A 23,261-nucleotide genomic window follows, 5' to 3' on the forward strand; every position below is an offset into this window, starting at 1 on the left:
GTAAGATGTTTGTATGTGACGACTGAGCTGATGACGCATCAGTCACTAAATTCACGTTTCATTGGACAAACAATCTGCACAAAGATTTTTCCTTCAGCAGAAACACAAAGACTAAACCACCTGCAGATATCACACAGCAGGAGAAGCAGCGTTTCTTTCAGTGTGTGAGTGTGTGTGTGTGTGTGTGAGTGTGTGTGTGAGTGTGTGTGTGTGTGTGTGTGTGTTTGTGAGTGTGTGTGTGTGTGTGTGTGTGTGTGTGTGTGTGTGTGTGTGTGTGTGTGTGTGTGAGTGTGAGTGTGTGTGTGTGTGAGTGTGAGTGTGTGTGTGAGTGTGTGTGAGTGTGTTGTGTGTGTGAGTGTGAGTGTGTGTGTGTGTGAGTGTGAGTGTGTGTGTGAGTGTGTGTGAGTGTGTGTGTGTTTGTGAGTGTGTTTGTGAGTGTGTTGTGTGTGTGTGTGTGTGTGTGTGTGTGTGTGTGTGAGTGTGTGTGTGAGTGTGTGTGTGTTTGTGAGTGTGTGTGCGTGTGTGAGTGTGTGTGTGTGTGTGTGTGTGTGAGTGTGTGTGAGTGTGTGTGTGTTTGTGAGGTGTGTTTGTGAGTGTGTGTGTGTGTGAGTGTGTGTGTGTGTGAGTGTGAGTGTGGTGTTGTGTGTGTGAGAGTGTGAGTGTGTGTGTGTGTGAGTGTGTGTGTGTGTGAGTGTGAGTGTGTGTGTGTGTGAGTGTGAGTGTGTGTGTGAGTGTGTGTGAGTGTGTGTGTGTTTGTGAGTGTGTTTGTGAGTGTGTGTGTGTGTGTGTGTGTGTGTGTGTGTGTGTGTGAGTGTGTGTGTGAGTGTGTGTGTGTTTGTGAGTGTGTGTGCGTGTGTGAGTGTGTGTGTGTGTGTGTGTGTGTGAGTGTGTGTGAGTGTGTGTGTTTGTGAGTGTGTTTGTGAGTGTGTGTGTGTGTGTGTGTGTGTGGTGTGTGTGTGTGGTGTGTGTGTTGTGAGTGTGTGTGTGTTTGTGAGTGTGTTTGTGAGTGTGTGTGTGTGTGTGTGTGTGTGTGTGTGTGTGTGAGTGTGTGTGTGAGTGTGTGTGTGTTTGTGAGTGTGTGTGCGTGTGTGTGGAGTGTGTGTGTGTTGCCTCCAGCTTCAGTTAATTTGACAAACTCTGTGTTTGTGTGTGTTTCTCCACAGGAGCTGCAGCAGTGTTTTCCCGCTCACAGCTGACTGTTTCCTCAGACTCCTCAGGTCAACCCCCCCCCCCCCCCCCCCCCCCACTCTGGGGGTCATAAAATGCTGCTGCATTTCCTCTCCTCAAAAACCTCCACATATCCAGGACCGAGTCGACCCATCATGTGACCCCGCGGACCGCAGCTCTGTGGTGGTCCTTAAAAACCTCCATGGTCGGCTGGTTCCCCGCCCCCTCTGTGTTCCTGGCTGTTGTTCCTCAGGGATTCCCCGACTTCTCTCAGAGTTTTCCGTCTGCAGGAACCCCTGACAGCAGTTTGAGTTTTTTTTTTTTTAAAGAAAAACATCCCACAAAGAGGCGACTTTTCTTTCAGTGTTTTGGAAATGTTGTTCTCATGGGTCTCAGAGGTGTAATCTGGATCTGATGTAGAACCATCGTCAGTGCAGCTCAGAGCTGAAGAACAGGAAACCCTGCAGAGAAGACCAACAGTCAGAGTCCACACAGCTTTTCACTTACAGAGAAAAAATAAATCTGCTGCTGCACTTTTCCTTTCTGTGTCAGTTACAGAACCTTGAATACTTTCTCAAGGACCCCTGGACCTCACCCAGGGGCCCCTATAATCTGCCAAGAACCTCAAAAACATCCCCAAGGACCCTTGAAAACCATTAAGGCACCCCTAGAACCCCGTCAGGACCCTTGAAACCTCCTCCAGGAACCCTGACAAGTGACTTCAACGACGTAAAACTCACCAAACACTCCCAAAACTCTTTCAAGGATCCCTGGAACCCTCCCAGGGTTCTCTTGAACATACTTAAAGACTCCCAGAAGCCTCTCAGTAACCTCTACATCCTCCTCAACCTATTAGAACCCAGTTACTCACCACAGAACCTCCTCAACAACCCCTGAACATCATCAAAGAAGCCTAGGATTTCCTAAACTGCCCATAGAACCTCTTCAAGGATCTCTGAAACCCCTTCAAGGACCCCTTGAAACTCTTTAATCTCTTAGAACCCCCTTAAAGACCCATTAGATCCTCTTAAATATCCCCAAGGACTCGCAGAACCCTCAAGTCTGTGTATGACTCTTTGGTTTCTCTTTGGGACTGATAGAACCCATTCAAGGACTATAAAGCCCTCTCAAGAACCCCTGAAACCTTCCCAGGGTTACATTGAACATCCCTTAAAAACCCAGAATCCCTGTCAGGCTACACTAGAACCTTCTGAGAGACTCTTAGAACCCTTTTATGGATCACAGAACCCTCTAGAACACCCTCTCACTGACCCCAAGAATGTCCTATGGAACAGATTCATTCAAGCAACTCAAGAACCTCATCATTGAACTCATTTATTTCCCTAGAACCTCCTTAGAGACCTGAGATGTTCTATGGATCTATGGATTATTTGAACATTTGCCATAACATGTAAACACTAAAACCCCTCACTAAAACATTCTGAAGGATCCTCGTCAAACCAGCTCATTAAAGACCCCTAAGACACCTTCAACAACCCAATAAATTCAAGAGTGATGGAACCCTCCCTGAGATGATTAGAACGTCCTCAAGAACCACTTCTTAGGAGTTCCTAGAACCCTGTCAATAACCTTCAAGGACTCAAAATGACCCTAGAACCTCATCGTACGTGAAGACATCCTAACAAGAACCTCTTGAAAGACATCTGGATCACTCCGGACTCTAACAACCCTCTCAACCAGCCTTAGAACCTTCTTACGGACCCTTAGAACCCTCTTGGTGGCCCTTAAAACACTTCCTTGAGATCTATCAAGCGACCTAGAACCTTTGTAGACCTGTGTAAACCACCCAGGGTTCCCTAGAATCTCCTCAGAGACTTGTAGAACCATACAGGCACAATCTTCAGTCATCTTAAAAACCCTCAGAATCTCCTCGAGGATCCGAAGAAAACTCTGGGTGACCCCTGGAACCTCGTCTCCAGTAAATTGCATTAAGCTCCAGGTGTAACAGAGCTCTGTCAACATTAGTACATGCACTGTAGTATTTGTGGATATAATATTATTACAGAACCTGGACCCGGAGCGGGGGCTGTCTGGTTCTGAGCTGTGTGAGCTCCATGTCAGAAAATGTAAATGTTTCAGTAAATGTTTGTCTTGTATGAGGCTGCATACTGAAAATATTAGCTCAGTTATTCTTATCAGGCAGAGAAAACACTCTGCGAGGCCTTCGGGGAACCTCGGCCTCGGACTCTGAAAACACATCAGACTGGAACCTGATTTATCCGATCAGACGCTGCTGTATTTTTAGAAAACAGAAACTTCTCAGACGCTGAAACAAAGAGGCGATGAGCTCCGGAGGGGGAGGCTGTGCTTCTTTTATTTTCCTCTGACGGGGACGGATCCTCCGGGGACCGAACACCTCCGGGGGCCTTAAATGAAGGTTTGACAACATCTAATATGGAAATGAACACGGCTGTTTTTGCTGTAAAGTGTCAGTTTTTTTCCTTTAAAGCGAGCCGAGCACTTTGTTTTCTTTTGATGTTATTGTGTTCTTCATTTCTTCATCGCCTCAGACGATGATGGTACATATTTGTGCTTCTCCCCGGTGACAGTCGATATTAAAGCAACAGTGTGAACATGATGATGAAACACAGGCAGGAAAACCGACAACACACTCACTGAAAACCTGTTAACCTCCATCATCTGCTCAATATTTCCTCTGCTCTGTGTTTTTATTTCAGCTGTGTGTGTGTGTGTGTGTGTGTGTGTGTGTGTGTGTGTGTGTGTGTGTGTTGTGTGAGACGGCTCTTCATTCGGAGCTACTTCTCATCTGCAGGCGAACAGACAAAGGAGGGCAGGAGAGGTTTTTACTAATTATGTTTCACAAAGCAAATTAAACTGTGGAGCAGAAACTGAACAGATTCATGTGATTAACATTAAATCAAAATAGTCTTTTAATGACCTACATGCTTCATTGAAATTATATTTTACACAAATTATTCAAAATTTTTCAAACAAAGATCACAATTCACTCAAATCACTAAACTGATGGAACAAAACAAATTATCTTATCTGTAATTGCACAAATTAGTACAAATTAAACTACAGAAAGATAATGTTTTATTTGTTTTGTGTTCACATGATGCATTTCAAAAACCTGTCTTTCAGGATTTCAGGTTTTTTATTTCAATGATCGACAGATTTTTAATTTAACAGGGCAATTTACATCAAATGTTCAATAATCTTGTGAAATTCTGATAATTTGTTGGTGTAGAGCAGAGGTACTATGATAATGATAAAGATGTACTGAACAAACTTACCTTTAAAGACGTTTTATTGGACAGGTGCTGAGGTGTAGAGCTGTCGCAGCGCCCTGGAACGATGCTCCGCCCCTTTTTTTCTCCAAGTGATGAAATAAAATATTTAATTTAATTAATTAAATTTTAATTTATATTCACAAGCTTTTATATTTAAGGTGTATTGATTGATTTCCAAACGTCAATCATGCATTGAGTAACACACAAGAAAACATTCCACCTTAAAAGATGGCGGTAGCTGCCGGCAGCATCTGAGCTGCTCAGAGAATTAAAATGTTCATTAGTAAAAAACATCTTTTCATTCATCCTTCACTCTCTGACTCTGTAAAAGCATCACAGATAAAGAAGCTGTCAGTCTGTTACACTGGGACAGAAAGCTAGCTTGGCCTAGCCTGTTAGCTTAGCTACGTTTTCATAGCCTAGCCTGTTAGCTTAGCTTCTCTTCTGAATGGATGTTTCCACTGAGGCTTCATTTGTTTGAAACGAGTCAGTAACTGAAATCATTCAAACACAAACGACTTGTGTTCACCTGCTGCTTAATGCTAAGCTAACTACAACCTGCTACATCACGGTGTGGTCTGATGTCACTGAGCTGGACGTTTGTCTGTTGCTGCGTCAGTCTGACATCTGATCATGTGATCATAGTTCGCTCATCCATGTAAACTTGTCACCGTAGCGACAGAGGTTACATCACCTTCGAAACGAGTCGCAGCTGCGCTACGGCACGTAGAACTGACAAGGACGCACACCTGGCGCTCTGCGGTGTGACCCCCCCCCCCCCCGATGGTAAATCCTGAAGAAGCGTCCGCCTGGCGTGTCGACAGCTGAGGCCGGTGTTTATTGGCGGACAGACGCTGAAACCTGATCGCGGCGCTGACAGGGTGGGAGGAGTCGGACGTAAATCCACAGAGTGTCAGGTGGACGATGAAAGTCCTCCGGCGGCTGTCGACGTGGATTTGCTGCCACTCGCCTCGACGCCTCTTCCATTAAAACATAGCGGCGGCGCTCGGAGAGCTGCGGCACGACAGAGAGCGCCGCAGGATTTATGAAGGGAAATAGCTGCACAGGGCTTCTTCTGTTTTATGATATTTTCCAGGGGAAAGTGTCACGTTCCAGCTCTCGGTGGGAACTGGACACAGGAAGCAGGACGGGGAGCCCATGACAACATCTGGATCTGATTTCAGAGGGATGGCAGTGAAATATGAAAAGTGAAGGAGGGACTCAGAGAGCGGCCGGCCGGAGGTTAAACCGCAGGACTTCTGTTAGAACCCATAAATAAAAACAGACCCGAGGGTCACGACCTCCTGATCACAACATTTAATACAAGTGGCATGAGTTGGATGATGATCGTGTTTCTGTAATGAACTACAACAGTCTGAAACGTAACTGTGACAGAACATGTTCATCTGCACATCTGACGTTCACAGCACCGACGTTTCCACGACAACGCAATTGGGAAAACAATTTAATCATGTATGTAAATGATTTTCCTTTCCTTCCCGTCAGAGCAGCAGCCATTTTGTTTTCAGGTTGTCCGTCCGTCTCATTCGCGTGGACACGGTGTCTCAGTAACACGTTCACCAGGACTCAAGGATGAACTGAGTACGCTTTGGTGGTCAAAGGTCAAAGGTCAAAGGTCAGTGTGACTTCACCACAATTCTGACCAAATGGCGGAGGGATACGACCACGAGGAGGCGAGCCTGCTTATTGTTGCATTAAATTAAATTTCACCTTTTTACAGTTGATTTCTTTGCAGTGACTGATTATGAGAAAACATCTCATTGGTCCTCAGAGAATCACATGACCTGAAGTCCAGACTGCGGTTGCTCTCTTGTGTTGAGGCTTCGTCTTCACTGATTGGTTCTCATTTTGAAATGATCTTCCACACGTCGCTGCAACAAAATGTTGTTGACCTTCGAAAAACGAACAACATTAATTTTCTTTCTGTTTTTCATTTACAGTCGGCAGCTTCACAAACCTTCCTGTGGTAAAATACAGAACCGCAGGAACCAAGAGATTCTATTGGTCCAACATTTGAAACAGATTTTTAATCCTTTTTACATGAAACTCAATTTTTACTCCTGAAGCTCGAACGTGAAGCAGTTGAGGAGTGTGACTCCAGTTCCTGTTCCTCTCTGCAGACTTCAAACACACCTCCTCCTCCTCCTCTTCCTCCTCCTCCTCTTCCTCCTCCTCCTCCTCCTGCAGGCAGGATGTGACATCATGGAGCGGCTGGATTAAAGGCCTGAGCCGAGGGCCGAGCGCCGCTTTAACTCAGCGGCTAATTGAGTCTCTGGTGGTGTGTGGTTTCCAACGCCTCCACCAGGAAACAAGCCACACACACTCTGATGTGTGTGTGTGTGTGTGTGTGTGTGTGTGTGTGTTGTGTGTGTGTGTGTTGTTTCTGCCAAAGGCTGGGGTTTTTTTTAACTACCAGGGACTGGAGGTTTTTCGTCCTGATCCAAACTGAAGATCGGATCTGGACCTGGCCTGACTCTGGTCCTGGTCTCTGACATTAGGAACCACGTGGACTCCAGACGACCCACTTCTCCTTCTGACGCCGCTCCGGTCGAGCCTTTGGGGCCAACACCACGAACAGTTCTTCTTTATTTGTTTTATAAAATCGTAATATTTTCCTCTCTTCGAAAAGCGATGATTTGAAACTGAAGAAAGAAAAGCAGGATTCAGAACTGGAGACTGATGCTGCTGCTGACAGTCGATCAACGATCAGTGATCAATGATCAATGATATTGGTTGGATTTCTGTCAGCCCAGGATTTTGTTTGTTGTCTGTGTGTTTAAATAAAACTGAGTGTATGTGACACTGTTTTTAAGGCTGGGGAGTCTACGGTGGCCGGGAGGGACAAAAGCCTAAAAACAGATAAAAGGCAAGAAAGAGTTAAACGTGCCCGAGGTCAGTGAAGGTAACACGATGATTCATGATACTGTGGTGCATTTACTGACCAACTTATAGTTATTAACGTGAGTATTTTAATATTCTACTGCATTATATATTTAGAGTCGTGAATCTGCTTCATAGTGTTTGATTTATTTAAAGTATTTCATTTGCCTTTTTATTTTATTATTGTCTGTTTTTATGTTTGATTTAAATGTTTCTAGTTTTATTCAGGAATAATTGTATCTATGAAGGTGTAACATTAACACATGTAGCTGCCAGCAGGACGAGCTCTTCCTCTGCCTGTTCAGTATTAGCATCATTAGCATCATTAGCATCATTAGCATCAGTCCTTCTGACAGTTCAGGGTTTTTTTCTTCATCATATTTGAAGTGATTAACTGAAGACATTAAATGGTACAAGAGACTAAATGAGCCTCTCGCTCAGCTCTGATCACTTCCAGCCGTCTGTCCGACCGCATCCACGGCCGGCGCTGACGCTCCATGTGTTTGTGATTAGAGCGCTCGGGTCGGCGGCGAGGCGAGAGCCGGGAGAAGCGGTAAAAAGGTGTGAGTGACTGCCGGCTGCCGCGACCACCTGCAGTCCTAAATTGGGCAATTAGAGCGGCGAAGTGTTTTCTTAGTGGGTAATTCTCTGTAATGAGTTCAACAGTGCAGATCTGCCCGAGGCCCCACCTTCACCCCCGTAAAGACGGCGAGGAATCGACAGGAGAGAAAACTCTCCACATCACGCCGTGTTCGGCCTGTCACTCCGTCTAATCTCCACTCCTCTTCTTCTCCTCCCTCCTTCCTATGATTCATTGACCGGATCCCCAAAGAAGCTGCAGCCAGGTCGAGTAAATCCCCCTCTTTTAATTAAGATTTCTCTCACCCCTCATCCCAGCTCTCCCTCCCCCCTTCGCCCCCTCCCCCGCCCCCCCTCCATCCTCGCCCTCAGCCTGGGCTGAAAACTTCTGCGGCTGACAAGAAATCAATGCGTCCGGGGCGCTGGGGCTCAGGTATTGGATTGCAGGTGGGCCCAGGAGGAGCGCCGGCCGGCCCCCCGGCCCCCCGGCTGCTGTGCCGAGCTGTCCGCTACCGTTAGCCCCCGCCGCAGCCAAGATTTGAAGTCTTTGGCTGCCGGATAAAAATGTCAAGCACTAATAGGCTCCATTGTGATTAGCCGAGATGGAGTTCACAAATCCTCGGTAGAAAATCTGTTAGGAGCGATCTTTACAAGGTCTTAGGGTTTGTCAGCCGCCCGGCTCCTCCTCTCACAACACACCCCGTCTTATTTTTCATCAGCCTCTCAGGGAACGAGGAGGAATCGCAGCGATAAATAAATAATTGTCTGAACTTTCCGTCAATTAGAAAATAAGAAAAAGTGGACTGGCTGCGAAGCTCCACACAGAATATTCATGAGCAGCTTCATTACCCCGGGACGCCGCTGTTTTCAGGGATTTGTTTTAACCCCTGTGAAACGCTCTCAGGTAGAAAATATTATTTACACTTTGTTGAGGATTTCTCTCTCTCTCCTCGCTTCTCCACTTTTTTGTTATTTAGCCTGAAAGTTGAGAGTGAATCCGGGCTGGGAGTCTGACCTCTCGGAGCTGCGAGGTATTAAAACAGAGAGAGAGCATCATTTATTTAGAAATAGGCCTGTGTTTAATCACCTGGAGATGGCTGCAGGACTCTGAGGGTTTATGAAAACTCAAGTGTTAACTGTTAAACACCTGCAGTGCAGCCAGAAAATAACTGAGCTGATACATCTGCATCAGGCTCCTCCACTTTCTCCAAAGTCTGAAGAATCTGAAAACTTCACTTTGTTCAGGTTGAATCAGCAGAGACGCTCGGCGCCGTCACGCACGGCGGTTGAGTCTTTGTTACAGAGACACAGGAGACGTCTCGTATCTGCCGCTCGCCCCCAACAGCCCTCCGAGGGCAGTTAGAGGAGGAAATGAAGGACGACCATTTATAAACAAGTTAACGGCCCGGCGACGGCGGCCGCGGCCGCTGCAGTCGAGGATGTTAAAGTCTTTATGGACTGATCTGTGAGTGCTGGACGCCGCAGATGTGGTCGACGTGCTTCCTGCTGAGGGTCCGGCTGTGGAGGGAAACTGACAATAAGAAAAGAAGTCAGATCAGTTTTTATTTACTGTCACGACAGGAAATCAAATCTGTCACTGTTTATATTCATGATTATAATCACATTTCATTGTGCAACACTGGAAGAAAAAACCTCCTGATCTGAAGATTTAAATCTTCCTGATCAAAGACTGAATTTATTCTGCGTAATAAATAATTTTAATAATTATAATAAATCAACCACAGATGATGTTTCTATGTGACAGTCCTGATGATGTCATTAATCACTAGAAAAGACAGTGAATCCCACAGTTGAATAAATTCTGTTTATTAATCTTATAATCTTATATTAATATTTGGTTTAATTCCTGCAGCTGGTGTCGTGTCAGACGAATGAAGGAATGAACGCATGAACAACGAAGGAACGAATGAAGGAATGAACGCATGAATGAACGAATGAGTTTCACGTCGTGTTTCAGTGGCTGCAGCAGCAGCTTTAGTGTAACATGCAGGATTTCTCTCTTCAGCTCAGCTTCAGTTTTCATTTCTCGTTTTTTTGTGATGAAGTAAAAATACAACCACAGGATTCTGTGTATATATATATATATATATATATATATATATATATATATATATATATATATACATACACACATACATATATAAATATATATATTTATGTATTTCTTTATTTATACTGTATAATTCAACATAAAGGAGTTTAGAAAACACCAGCTGAATTAGAAGTGACTGTGAAGCTACAGGCAGTAAAAGGTGTCAGAGACACTCATCAGTTCTGGACTGTGACTCTTTGTGGGATTTTTATTTTTATTTTCTGAAGTATTTTCTGTCTTTGTTTGACAGCAGCAGTGGAGACAGACAGGAAGTGCAGGGAAAGAGAGAAGAAGAAGAAGGACACACAGGGAGTTGACCCTGCTACTCACTGTAACAGAAATGTTTTTTGAATATAATAATTCCTTGTATTTATTTAATTCTGCAGCTGTGGATCAGAGAACATTCCACCACAGGTCCACTTACTTAATCTGCCGTGAAGTCCACAAGATGCAGCTGAAAGCTCCAGAAAACTCTTGACCCGAAAAGTCGTCCAACCTGACGCCTTCTCATACGAGCTGTAGCAGCGTACCGGAGACAGGTATACCGGACCTTCATCGTCACGGCAACAACAATAAACAAACAGTCAGGGAGCAGGTAGATGTCTACCCATCATCCACCTGGACCTCCTTTATGTCACCTGACTTCCTGCTTTGCTCCCGTCATCATCAGCTCTCCTCCTCCTCCTCCTCCTCCTCTCTCTCTCTTTAAACAAATCGCTTCCTGGAAACAAAGAAGAAGAAATTCTTTCTGCAGACTCTGCTGCAGGATCCTGAGGAACGACACGGATCCTGTTTGTTGGAACAAAAACTCCAAAGCTGCAACCTGATACCACTCTGTCCAAAAGATTATGAACCCCCCCCCCCCCCCCCCCCCCGCTCGTTCCTGCTGTGAATGTTGACCTAACCTCGCCATAATGATTAGACGCCGTCATAAATTGCTTACAAATGGCCGTCTTGTTCTGCTGCGTTTCACGACTGTTTCTTTCCCAGATTAGCTTATTACAATACCATGCGTGTCAGAATCAATGGTTCACATTATTCCTGAAACACTCTCCTCCTCTGACCCCCCCCTCCCACACACACACACACACACACACACACACTACCACCCCACCCTGCCTTCAGTACAGATGTGAGTCCGAGTCCCAGGTGGATTATTTTCAATCAATACAGCGAGCAGCGGCGGTTCTGGAGCCTCTAAATATCCAGGATTGGCTGAGCGGAGAGCGGCAGCCTGACCCGAGCAACGATCCGTTCCATAATCACCTCGGACCGGCGGATTCTTTTACAGCCGCTGGAGTTTCCCTCCCAGGCTGCTCTGCTGCTTTTAATGAATTTCCTGTCTTACGGCCTCAGAAATGTCAACACTCAATCACGCTGTAATTGAATTTCTCCAGCAGTCCAACATTTTTCCTCTTAAAGCAGCGCCATTAAAACATTCTTTTGTTTGCACTCTTGGAAAACTCACACTGGCTCCTTTTTATTGTTGGCTGTGTTTCGTAATGTTTCTAACATCTGTTGGGACGGGGGAGGGGGAGGGGCGGGGGGGGTGAAAGCTCGCAGGATGTGCTGGAGGTGTTGGACGCAGGACAAGGAGGTTGAACATGTTTACAGCTGAGCTCAAACAATCGTGTCATTACAGCTTCTTCTTCTTCTCTCCTCTAATTATAGTTTCACTGCAGGAACATCTGTGGTTAAACAGTTCACACACACACACACACACACACACTCTCTCTCTGCTGTGTCTGGATCAGGGTCAGATTAACCCCCCCCCTTTGTGTTAATGACTTAGTAATAAAAGGTTTTCCATCAATCAATATTAAATCAATAAGCATTCAAGTCTGTAGCTGCAAGTTGTTGTAAAGAGATTTGTAACTTACTATTAATATTTTTCTTTTTGCCTCTCGGGGACCTTTGACCTCTGACCTCTGACCTACTGGTGCATGAGGCATCATCACACAGACCTGCTGCCACCTGATGACCTCGTGTTTACATCAGTGTATTTCATCTCTGTCGTTTCCTTCGCAGACGCTCCCGTCACTTTTTCCAACATGGCTGCTGCTCCTGAACGCAACGCTCAGGCTGAGCCTCAGCAGGTCTGGCACAGACTCTCTCTCCCTTACTCTCTCTCTCTCTCCCTCTCTCTCTCCCTCTCTCACCCTTACTCTCTCTCTCTCTCCCTCTCTCTCTCCCTCTGTCTCTCTCTCTCTCTCTCTCTCTCTCTCTCCCTCTGTCTCTCTCTCTCTCTCTCTCTCTTCTCTCTCTCTCTCTCTCCCTCTGTCTCTCCCTCTGTCTCTCTCTCCTCTCTCTCTCTCTCTCACCTTTACTCTCTCTCTCTCTCCCTCCCTCTCTCACCCTTACTCTCTCTCTCTCTCCCTCCCTCTCTTACTCTCTCTCTCTCCCTCTCTCTCTCCCTCTGTCTCTCCCTCTGTCTCTCTCTCCTCTCTCTCTCTCTCCCTCTCTCACCCTCTCTCTCTCTCTCTCTCTCTCTCTCTCTCTCTCTCTCACCCTTACTCTCTCTCTCTCCCTCTCTCTCTCTCCCTCTCTCTCTCCCTCTGTCTCTCTCTCCCTCTCTCTCTCTCCCTCTCTCACCCTTACTCTCTCTCTCTCTCCCTCCCTCTCTCTCACCCTTACTCTCTCTCTCTCTCTCCCTCTCTCTCTCCCTCTGTCTCTCTCTCCCTCTCTCTCTCTCCTCTCTCTCACCCTCCCTCTCTCACCCTTACTCTCTCTCTCTCTCCCTCCCTCTCTCACCCTTACTCTCTCTCTCTCTCCCTCTGTCTCTCTCTCCCTCTCTCTCAGCTGAATTCTCTCACAGAGTTTCAGAGTCAGAGATGGAAACAAAATAAATGTTTGGATGCGACGGCCAGAGCTGCAGATACTGTGGGAAACTACTGAAACCGTGTGTGTGTGTGTGTGTGTGTGTGTGTGTGTGTGTGTGTGTGTGTGTGTGTGTCTCTGATCCACTATTGACTCGTCAGTCTTTTCTTGCTACTTGATGTTAAACAGCTGCAGCAGGAACCTGCTCATCGTTAGTGAAGAGACTTTATCTGCAGCTGAAGTCGTTTCCTCTGGGACACGAGGGGTTAACCACGAGGTTTTACCTGTGACCTCACTGTGACGTCAGCGTCACCTCTACAAATCCTCATAATTACTTACTTTATCTGCAGTAATCTGATTGGTCAATTGATTGGATATGAGGATATGATTCAGTCCGGCAGAGCACGACCTCGGACCAGAACCTCGGACCAGAACCTCAGAACCAAATCATGTGACTGAACTAATCCCTCTGTCAGCAGCTGTGTCCTGGTTCAGGGTCTCCTTCTCTTTCTTTTCCTCCTTCTCTTTCTTTTCCTCCTTCTCTTTCTTTTTCTTCTTCTCTTTCTTTTCCTTCATTTCCTACATATCCCAAGATTCATTGCACACGGGTGAAGGCCAGCGGAGAGTCTGAGGATCATTCTGTTAAATGTCAGTATTGTGTTTCCGTTAACGCTACAACTGTTAAAACCAAGAGACTTAAAACAAAAAGTTTTTGTAAAGAAAAAAAAAGTCACGTTGTCAAGGTTGCTAGGCGACAGTAGCGGCGCCGCACAGCGTAGATCCTCCGTAGACCAGACCGCCTCACTTCGGTTCGGCCTACACGGACTACGACGGCCTGAATCAGGCTGAACAGGTGTTCCTAATAAAGTGGTGACTGAGTTACACACACACACAGCTGTTATATCAGAACAAACAATCTGTGTCAGTTTGTTTGTTTGTTTGTTTGTTTGTTTTCATGAAGGTAAATAAACACTGAAACACGTCAGATCAGAAAGAGATGAAACATGAATCTAAACATTTAGTCTCTCTTCACTGACACCAACATCAGTGTCTCCTCCTCTTCCTCCTCCTCCTCCTCTATCCTCCTCTCTCCTCCTTTCTCCTCCTCCTCTCTCCTCCTCCTCCTCTCTCCTCCTCTCTCCTCCTGCTCCTCTCTCCTCCTCTTCCTCCTCCTCCTCTCTCCTCCTCCTCCTCCTCCTCCTCTCTCCTCCTCTCTCCTCCTCCTCCTCCTCCTCCTCTCTCCTCCTCCTCCTCCTCCTCCTCTCTCCTCCTCTCTCTCTCCCCTCTCTCTCCCCCTCCTCTCTCCTGCTCCTCTCTCCTCTCTCCTCCTCTTCCTCCTCCTGCTCCTCCTCCTCTCTCTCCTCTCTCCCCCTCCTCTCTCCTCCTCCTCTCTCCTGCTCCTCCTCCTCTCTCTTACTCCTCCTCCTCCTGCTCCTCCTCCTCCTCCTCTCTCCTCTCTCTCTCTCTCCCCCTCCTCTCTCCTCCTCCTCTCTCCTCCTCCTATCTCCTGCTCCTCCTCCTCCTCTCTCCTACTCCTCCTCCTCCTGCTCCTCCTCCTCCTCCTCCCCCTCCTCCCCCTCCTCCTCCTCCTCCTCTCTCCTCCTCCTCCTCCTGTTCCTCTCTCTCCTCTCTCCTTCTCTCTCCTTCTGCTCCTCCTCCTCTCTCCCCCTCCTCTCTCCTCCTCCTCTCTCCTCCTCCTCCTCCTCTCTCCTGCTCCTCCTCCTCCTCTCTCCTACTCCTCCTCCTCCTCCTCCTCTCTCCCCCTCCTCCTGCTCCTCCTCCTCTCTCCTCCTCCTCCTCCTCCTGTTCCTCTCTCTCCTCTCTCCTTCTCTCTCCTCCTCTTCCTCTCTCCTTCTGCTCCTCCTCCTGCTCCTCCTCCTCTCTCCCCCTCCTCCTCCTGCTCTCCTCCTCCTGCTCCTCCTCCTCTCTGCTCCTCCTCCTCTCTCCTCCTCCTGTTCCTTTCTCCTCTTCCTCCTCCTCCTCCTGTTCCTCTCTCCTCCTCCTGCTCCTGCTCCTCTCTCCTGCTTCTATCTCTTCCTGCTCCTCTTCCTCCTCCTCTCTCCTCCTCCTTCTCTCTCCTCCTGCTCCTCCTCCTCCTCCCCCTTTGCCTCCTCCTCCTCTTCCTCTCTCCTTCTCTTCCTCCTCCTCTCTCCTCCTCCTCTCTCCTCCTCCTCTCTCTTCCTCCTCCTCCTCCTCTCTCCTCCTGCTCTTCCTCCTCCTGCTCCTCCTCCTCCTCCTCTCTCCTCCTGCTCCTCCTCCTCCTGCTCCTCCTCCTCTCTCCTCCTCTTCCTCTCTCCTTCTGCTCCTCCTCTCTCCTCCTCTCTCCTCCTCCTCCTGTTCCTTTCTCCTCTTCTCTCCTCCTCTCTCCTCCTCTCTCCTCTCTCCTCCTCCTCTCTCCTCCTCCTTTTCCTCCTCCTCTTCCTCCTCCTCTCTCCTGTTCCTCTCTCTCCTCTCTCCTCCTCTCTCCTCCTCTCTCTCCTCCTGCTCCTCTCTCCTCCTCCTCCTTCTGCTCCTCCTCCTCCTGCTCCTCCTCCTCCTCCTCTCTCCTGCTCCTCCTCCTCCTCTCTCCTCCTCCTCCTCCTCTTCCTCCTGCTCCTCCTCCTCTCTCCTCCTCTCTCCTCCTCCTCCTCCTTTTCCTCCTCCTCATCCTCCTCCTCTCTCCTGCTCCTCCTCCTCTCTCCTCCTCCTCCTCCTTTTCCTCCTCCTCATCCTCCTCCTCTCTCCTCTCTCCTCCTGCTCCTCCTCCTCTCTCCTCCTCCTCATCCTCCTCCTCTCTCCTCCTCTCTCCTCCTCCTCTCTCCTCCTCTGTCCTCTAAGCGCTGTGATTGGTGGCGGTGTGCTGTGAAGGCCGCGCTGCTCGGCCAATAGGAAGGCAGCAGCCGTGTGAAAGCTGTGAAATAGAAGGTGTGAGGAGCAGAAACCTGAGGCTGACAGGAGCCATGTTTATGGATCTCTCCTCTGTGTTCTCCATTTTATTCTCTTTGTCTAATTGGCGCAGCGCTGGCTCGTTGTCGGGTCGCGGCGGTGAAACAGGCGGCGGGGGGCCCATTCCTGCGAGCGACCGCGGCTCTCCAGAGAGCGCTGAGGGATGAGGGCGTCTCCACCGGCCCCTTAAAGACCCGGCCCGAGTCCTCCGGTACTCCCTGCTCCTCGCTCCTCTGTGAGCACTTATCACCTGTAATGAACAGCAGAGGCCTGACCCCGCCGCCACCGCCACTGCCACCGCCCGGCGCCACATCCACCACTCTGTCCACTCCTTCATCCAGTCCTCCTCCTCTCTCCTCCTACTCTCTCCTACTCTTCTTCCTCTCTCCTCCTCTTCCTCCTCCTCCTCTTCCTCCTCTCTCCTCCTCTCTCCTCTTCCTCCTCCCGTCAGAGAAAAGGAGAGACAAACTATGTCATGTTCATTTTCTGTCTGTGTTCTGTCGTCTTCACTGATCGTAACGCGACGTGTTGTGTTTAATAATAACAGATAATTATCTGGTAATAAGATAATAACAATAATAATAATCATTTATATAATAATAATAATAATAATAACAATAATATATAATAATTGTAATATATAATGTTTGTGTCTTAATGACAGAACGTCTTTTCTTCTCCTTCATTTTAAATGTAATAGAAGTAAAGGATCTGACTCCTTCCTCTTCCTCCTCCTGCTCCTCTTCCTCCTGCTCCTCCTCCTGCTCCTCTTCCTCCTGCTCCTCCTGCTCTTCCTGCTCCTCCTGCTCTTCCTGCTCCTCCTGCTCTTCCTGCTCCTCCTGCTCTTCCTGCTCCTCATCCTCCTGCTCCTCCTCCTCTTTCTCCTCCTTCTGCTCCTCCTCCTGCTCTCCCTCCTTCTGCTCCTCTTCCTCCTGCTCCTCCTGTTCTTCCTGCTCCTCATCCTCCTGCTCCTCCTCCTGCTCTCCCTCCTTCTGCTCCTCCTCCTCCTGCTCTCCCTCCTCCTGCTCCTCTTCCTCCTGCTCCTCCTGTTCTTCCTGCTCCTCCTGCTCCTCCTCCTCTTGCTCCTCCTTCTGCTCCTCCTCCTGCTCTCCCTCCTCCTCCTGCTCCTCCTCCTCCTGCTCCTCCTCCTCCTCTTGCTCCTCTTCCTCCTCCTCCTGCTCTTCCTGCTCTTCCTCCTCCTCCTCCTCCTCCTGCTCCTCTTCCTCCTCCTCCTCCTGGACTCTGTTGTTTTCTTTGGCCCCGTCTCGCTCGTATCAAGTCGACCCAACGAAGGAGAATCAATCAGGGTGAGCTCCAGCTCGACCTCCTCAATATGAACTAATTTGATTTCTGAGTTATAAGGCAATAAATAACTACCATAAAACAACACCCCCCCCCCCCCTCCCCCCCCGCTCCGGGACAAAACCTGTATTGTGCCGCTCTAATTGGCTGCAGGCTTATTTCAGGGATGTCGGCCATCTGCGGCGTCCGGTCACATTCCAACATGTTTTATTTCTTAATGGACGTGAGCGACGGCAGAGACGCTCTGTGACCACGGCGTCACAGCCAGCAGCTATCAGGTGTTTGGATGGGTTAGAGTAGATTAGGAGGGTGGGGGTGGGGGGGGGCGGGGGCTCTCTCTCGGGTCCCCGGGGGTCACTTCAGGATGTGTAACCTGATGTAATTGCAGGCATTAAGTGCAGCGAGGCCCCGGACAATCTCCCTCTTTGTGGAGTGAATTAAAGAATATTAGCTGCAGCGGCGGTAGCGGCCGCTCACTGCTAATGGACAGAAAATGGATTGGTGTACAGTGAGGGGGGGGGGGGGGGGGTCATTACAATACAAAGCTGGTGTTAAAAGGGGGGCTTGTCGCTGGCTTGAATCCACCGTGAACTCTGCTGCTCCGGGTTGTAAATCATGAGAGAGTTGTGGAGCTCTCTCTGCACTCGCTGCTCAGGATGAAGGATGAAACAGGGGAGGGGGAGGGGGGGGGGGGGGGGTGCTCCGAGCTGGCACCCAATCAGTTCCTTCCCGGTTTGGCGTCCACGCGACGATAATCCCGTCCAGCCACCCACAGACTGCAGCACTCCCGGCTTCCTGTTGTTACAGCAGGAGGATGGAGGGATTAATGCAGTTTTCAAAAGTCCCACGTCCAGAGGACAGTGAAGGCACCTGCCCGGACAAGTAGAAATATTATGTATTAGATTAGATTCTTTAGGTTCTTTGTTTGCGTCGATGCGAACCTTCTTCATTTTATTTTAACGTAGAGAACAACTTCAACATGTCATATATTTATTTCTTTATATGTGAGCTGCTGCATTTATCTCATGTTGTCATGGAGACAACACGTCTAAACCTCTGGGACAGATGTGCTTTGAGTTCCTCTCATGGTTTGGTTTGTCAGAACTTTTCACTGACTCTTCCATGGCAGCCGTGATCTTCCATACGCACCGAAGCTGCTGAATGTTTTTCTTTCCTCTCCGACTTAAGTCCTCATTTCCCTCCCGGCCCGGCTCGGTAATGACTGGTATTTTGGAGTGATGAGATAATAACCTCGAGTGAACGAGGAGGCGTGTCTCAACGTCGGAGCGCGCTCGGTCTGTCGGCAGCCGAAGGTTGTTCGGGGGTTTTTTTGTTTCTGGATCTTGGTGGGCGATCTTAATGTGAAATCCAGAGAGGGTGAGCTGGCAGTTTCTGGCTGCAGACCAGCCTGAGAGGACGTGCCACCGCTGTTCTCAACGCTCCTCCATTACCTCTGCGCCCGCTGCCAACAAACACTCAGACATTAAATATGTGGAGCTGCGTTCCAGAAATGTAAGAAAGCAGGAAACTCTGACTTCCAGCTGTAAAAAATGTAGAAAATAAATACGGAACTGTGACCATATTTCTTGGACTCGGCGTTCTGACTCTCTGCCAACACGAGATCCTTCACTCACATTCACAATGAACGTTTGTAAGAAGTTAACTGTAGAAACGATGCGACTGTCTGTGCTGCTGTGTGAATACACAGGTATAGATGTACCAATCAATAATCAATAAACCTGCTTCAGTAATTTATTGAAATGATTTGTTTCCTGTCGTGGACTGAAAACATGATTATAATCCAGAGAGAATCTCATCAGATGATTTCCTGTGAATTCAGTAAGACGCAGGTTCATTACTGAGCTCACCTGTCTGTGACATCACACCTGGTGTGTTCCTGCTCACTGACGATACGACTGAGTATCACAAAGAGAAGAAACCAGCAGACAGGTCGACCCACATGATCCTTCATCTGGAGCTCAGACAGGAAGTGAGACGTTGACAGAGGTTTATATCCGACTCAAACTGAAACATGAAGAGCAAATGTCTTCCGTGTAATAATTTCAAGTTACAGGATCCGAACTGCAGAACATTCAGGACCTGAGAGAACCGTGGAACCGTCAGATAATGGATATTGTGTTTGTTTGTTCTTCTGTTTGTTATTGTGCAAACAGAATGTGGCTAAAGCTAACATGATATCATGCTAACACAATGTGGCTAAAGCTATCCTATCATGGTAAATGACAGAGGCTTAGCTAACATGTGATCTGACATTTTGTTGTTGTTGTTGTTGTTGTTGTTGTTGTTGTTGTTGTATGTAAAAAAAACACACTTCACACTGGTTTGACCTTTATGAGAGAAGAACTTTTATGACTGATGGGTTTGGCTAACGCGACTCTAAGTCTGAGCTAACGTCAGCTGCATCCTGGACTCAGCTCAACTCTGATATAATCCAGACCCAGCCCCCCCACGGAGGATGTCCCGGACCTGAACAGGGATTTTCTAATGTGACCTGTAACACAAAATATCCAGATGTAGTGTCTGTTGGTCTGGAGTGCTGGGTCAGGACTCAAGCTTGTTAGCCGTACATGCTAGCATCATACATTAAAGCAGACGAACACACTGTTTAATGAAGGTCTTGTGGAAACTAAAGACCAGGATTTAAAGAACTGATCTGAACTTCCGCTGATACAGATACAGTGCTTTAGGAACGTCTCGACGTTCCCTCCACCACCATTCAAGTGACGCCTCCTTCGCAGCGTCTGCGTGGAGCATCTGTGACGCACATGTCGACAGTGACGCAGGATCGTACGCTGATGTTTTCAGACTGTTTGCTGCCAAAACAAATTATTTTCTCCTCAAATTCCTTCAGTTTGACCCGAAACAATCGTCCCCACATCACTCCACGTTCAGACTATAATTACTGTTGTGTCTGCCAAACGACGTCGTCTGCATCGTAAATCACTGCGTTCCCCGCCTCATCCCACACATCGCTCACACAGAGGTGGCGGGAAAACGTCCAACGACCCCCCCCCCCCACCCCTGTCACCGGTCCCCTTTGTTTGCGACACATCTTGGTGACATTATCTCCCTCCTGCTTTCAGTTAGCGGGAGGCGGTGCGAGGCGGAGGTCAGGTTCAGGGTGTAGTCGCAGAGGTCGACTGACTTCTCTCTGACTCACACAAACACTGATGTGGTTTCTGGGCGACTCTCAGCTGAGGGGACGATGCTGCGGATGCTGAACTCTGGGAACTCTGACAGCGTTCCAGCTCATGTGGAAAATGTGAAGTGGTAAATAACACAACAGGTCACACTCTGGCTCCTGTCTGAGAACATGGTGTTGACGTTTTAAACCTGCGACCCAAAAATAACTGATGACAAACCTGTAGCTCACTGTGCTGCGTACCTGGCTAAATAACAAGCCACTAAAATATTTCATATTCATTTCTTATCAGACAGAAACATCAAACCAGCAAGAGGTGTTTTTCTTTCCCGCTCAGCCGTGACCGCGTCCAGTTAAATCCTCAAAAGCGTCGAGCCTCCAAAAACTCAGCCTGTCATTTTCTGTGTTTGTGACTCGAGGAAATAATTTCAGTGTCACTGAGTCTGAACTCCAGAACCACGACTGCAGTCAAACAGGAAGTGTGTGTTATTTACAGGTTTGATGAATGAGTGCGTGTGAGACGACCGTCATGTGATCAGCAGCTGTTTCTACAGGGAGGGAGGTTCTCACAGACAACAACAAAATAATATTAATCATTTAGAAATAAAGAAAAACAATAATAATCATATGAATAACAATCTATATATAATAGAAAAAAACTCTATGATTTATTCATGAACAGAACCCCGGACCTACAACACTGAAACTATTCATTTTTATTCTATTCATCTCAATATTAGTTCAATCAATTGATGGTTTGTTTGGTTCATTACATTTCAGAAAATAGTGAAAAAGATTTTATCATCAATGTGTTTGTTTTCTCCAACAGATCAGAACCGAGATCAGAACCGAGATCAGAACCGAGATCAGAACCGAGATCAGAACCAAGATCAGAACCGAGATCAGAACCAAGATCAGAACCGAGATCAGAACCAAGATCAGAACCAAGATCGGAACCGAGATCAGAACCAGTCCCAGGCCAGAACAACAGCAGGACTTTCAGTTTACAATCATATAAACAAAGAAAGAAGAAAATCCCCACAGTGAAATTATGAAGTGAGGCTGACCTGAGATCAGCTGACGCTCGAAGGCGTTAAAACACTGATGCGGTAGAAACATAAAGTAACAAATAGGAACAAGCTGAGAACCCACTCATGAGTTCCACAGTGACTTTGTGCCTCGGCCTCTGAAGAGACTCGGTCCGGCTCTGAACCGTCCCCACATATCATATTTTATTTTTATGTTTTGGCTCCATATGTAATAAACAGTATAGATAGAAAATAAACAGCAGTGCTGGCTTTGTGTCGGGGCCCCGCGGGGAATGTGGACGGGAAGAGAAGCTGCAGCTCGGAGCCAAGAAATAAATCCCTGCCAAAAGCCGGGATCACCTGGAATGATATTTATAATTCTGAGAAGAGATCCTCCAAAAAAAACCTCTGTTTGCTGTTAAATGTCACTGATGGAGTTCTGCTGCACTTTTAGTTTTGTGTCTCCGCCGCTCGGCCTCCTGACGCCGATACATCTCGATCAGCGTCTCCTCCTCCTCCCCTCAGAGTCGGCCGTCTCCTCGCCGATCCTCGCCGTCGCTTATAGGAGGAAGCTCGGCCATATTGAGAGCTGGAAACATCTCCCAGAGGAGAGATGTATTTTAGGTCAGCTACATGTTCTGCCATCTGTTCTGCTCCACAACTTAAAAGATGTTGAGAGGAAAGAAAGAGGAGGGTCCAACAGGGAGGGAAAGGGGGGGGGATTAACCTGAGATGGGAGATGGGACCACGGGGGGGAGGCGGGGGGAGGAGGGGGCAGGTGGTGCGTTTAAAAAGATAATAAAAAAGAAAGAAAAGAGCCTAATTTCAACGGGAACCTTTGAGGAGCTTCGTGCCAACGGCGAGCTGAAAGAGGACGTGGTGTGGAGGGGAGGAGGGGGGAGAGAGGGGGGGCGTATACATTTATCATCCTCAAGCTTCCCACAATCCTTTGGAGTGCAACATGAATGACGGCGGGGGTGGGAAGTCCCTCGGCAGCGCTCGCCACCATGTGTGAGTTTATGCAAATTCACATGAAACCTGAGCTGAAGGAGGGAAAAGAAAATCATCAGCCGAAACACTTTGAATCTGATCTGAGTTTTATTCTGACTAACAGGAAGTGGACCTCCTCTGATCCCCCCCCCCCCCCAGACCTCCTGCAGGGGTCAGAGGTCACACTGACACACTCAGTGTGTCACTCAGAGTTCATTCAGTCTCAGTCAAACCAACTGAAAACACTGGATTTGTTTTAGGATCAAATATTTTTTTGACTTTTTGGAGCCAAAAACACAAAAATTAAAACAAGAGATTCAGATTCATGGATTCAAATGTGTTTTAATTGATTATCTTCAGATTTAAAAGGATGAAAAATACATTTAAATAAACCCAATAATATAAAAATCATCTCTTGATTTCCACCTTAAAAAAACCATGCTTGGTGAAGGTGAAACTGAGTGGATGGTTTTAAACTGTGAGGCTTTAAATCCCCTGAGCACATTGTAATAATCCATTATGTATACGTCCGTATATTAACGTCCATTAATCCACTACTGTAAATGTATTTGTTTAAAAAAACATATCTATAAATTAACTACAAATTTATTTAAATGTATTATGTTATTTTCAAAATTAGATTATTTTTCCACAGATTAATATTTGATAAAATATGAATTTATCTCTAAATAAACTAAAATCACAACCTTAATGGCCTTTAATGTTTTTAAATCTACTGAATTTGTAATCGAGGATGTTTGAAAATAAGTTTTTTGCTTTTATCTTTTGTAGTTTGAGACTTTTACTTTGAAAGGTTTTGTCACGGTGAGTTTTTCTCTTGGACGTGAAACAACATGAAACTGTGTGAAGCTTGTTTCTTCTCCTGAACATCGTCGGCTCTGAGCTTCACTTCACCACGTCATCACACCGACCCTCCCCGTGTGTCAGCAGCGTGTGGAAAACATGTGAGGTTATGGATGGACTCACTGATGGAGTCAGAG

The sequence above is a fragment of the Seriola aureovittata genome, chromosome 8, assembly GCF_021018895.1.
Source record: "Seriola aureovittata isolate HTS-2021-v1 ecotype China chromosome 8, ASM2101889v1, whole genome shotgun sequence".
NCBI lineage: Eukaryota > Metazoa > Chordata > Actinopteri > Carangiformes > Carangidae > Seriola > Seriola aureovittata.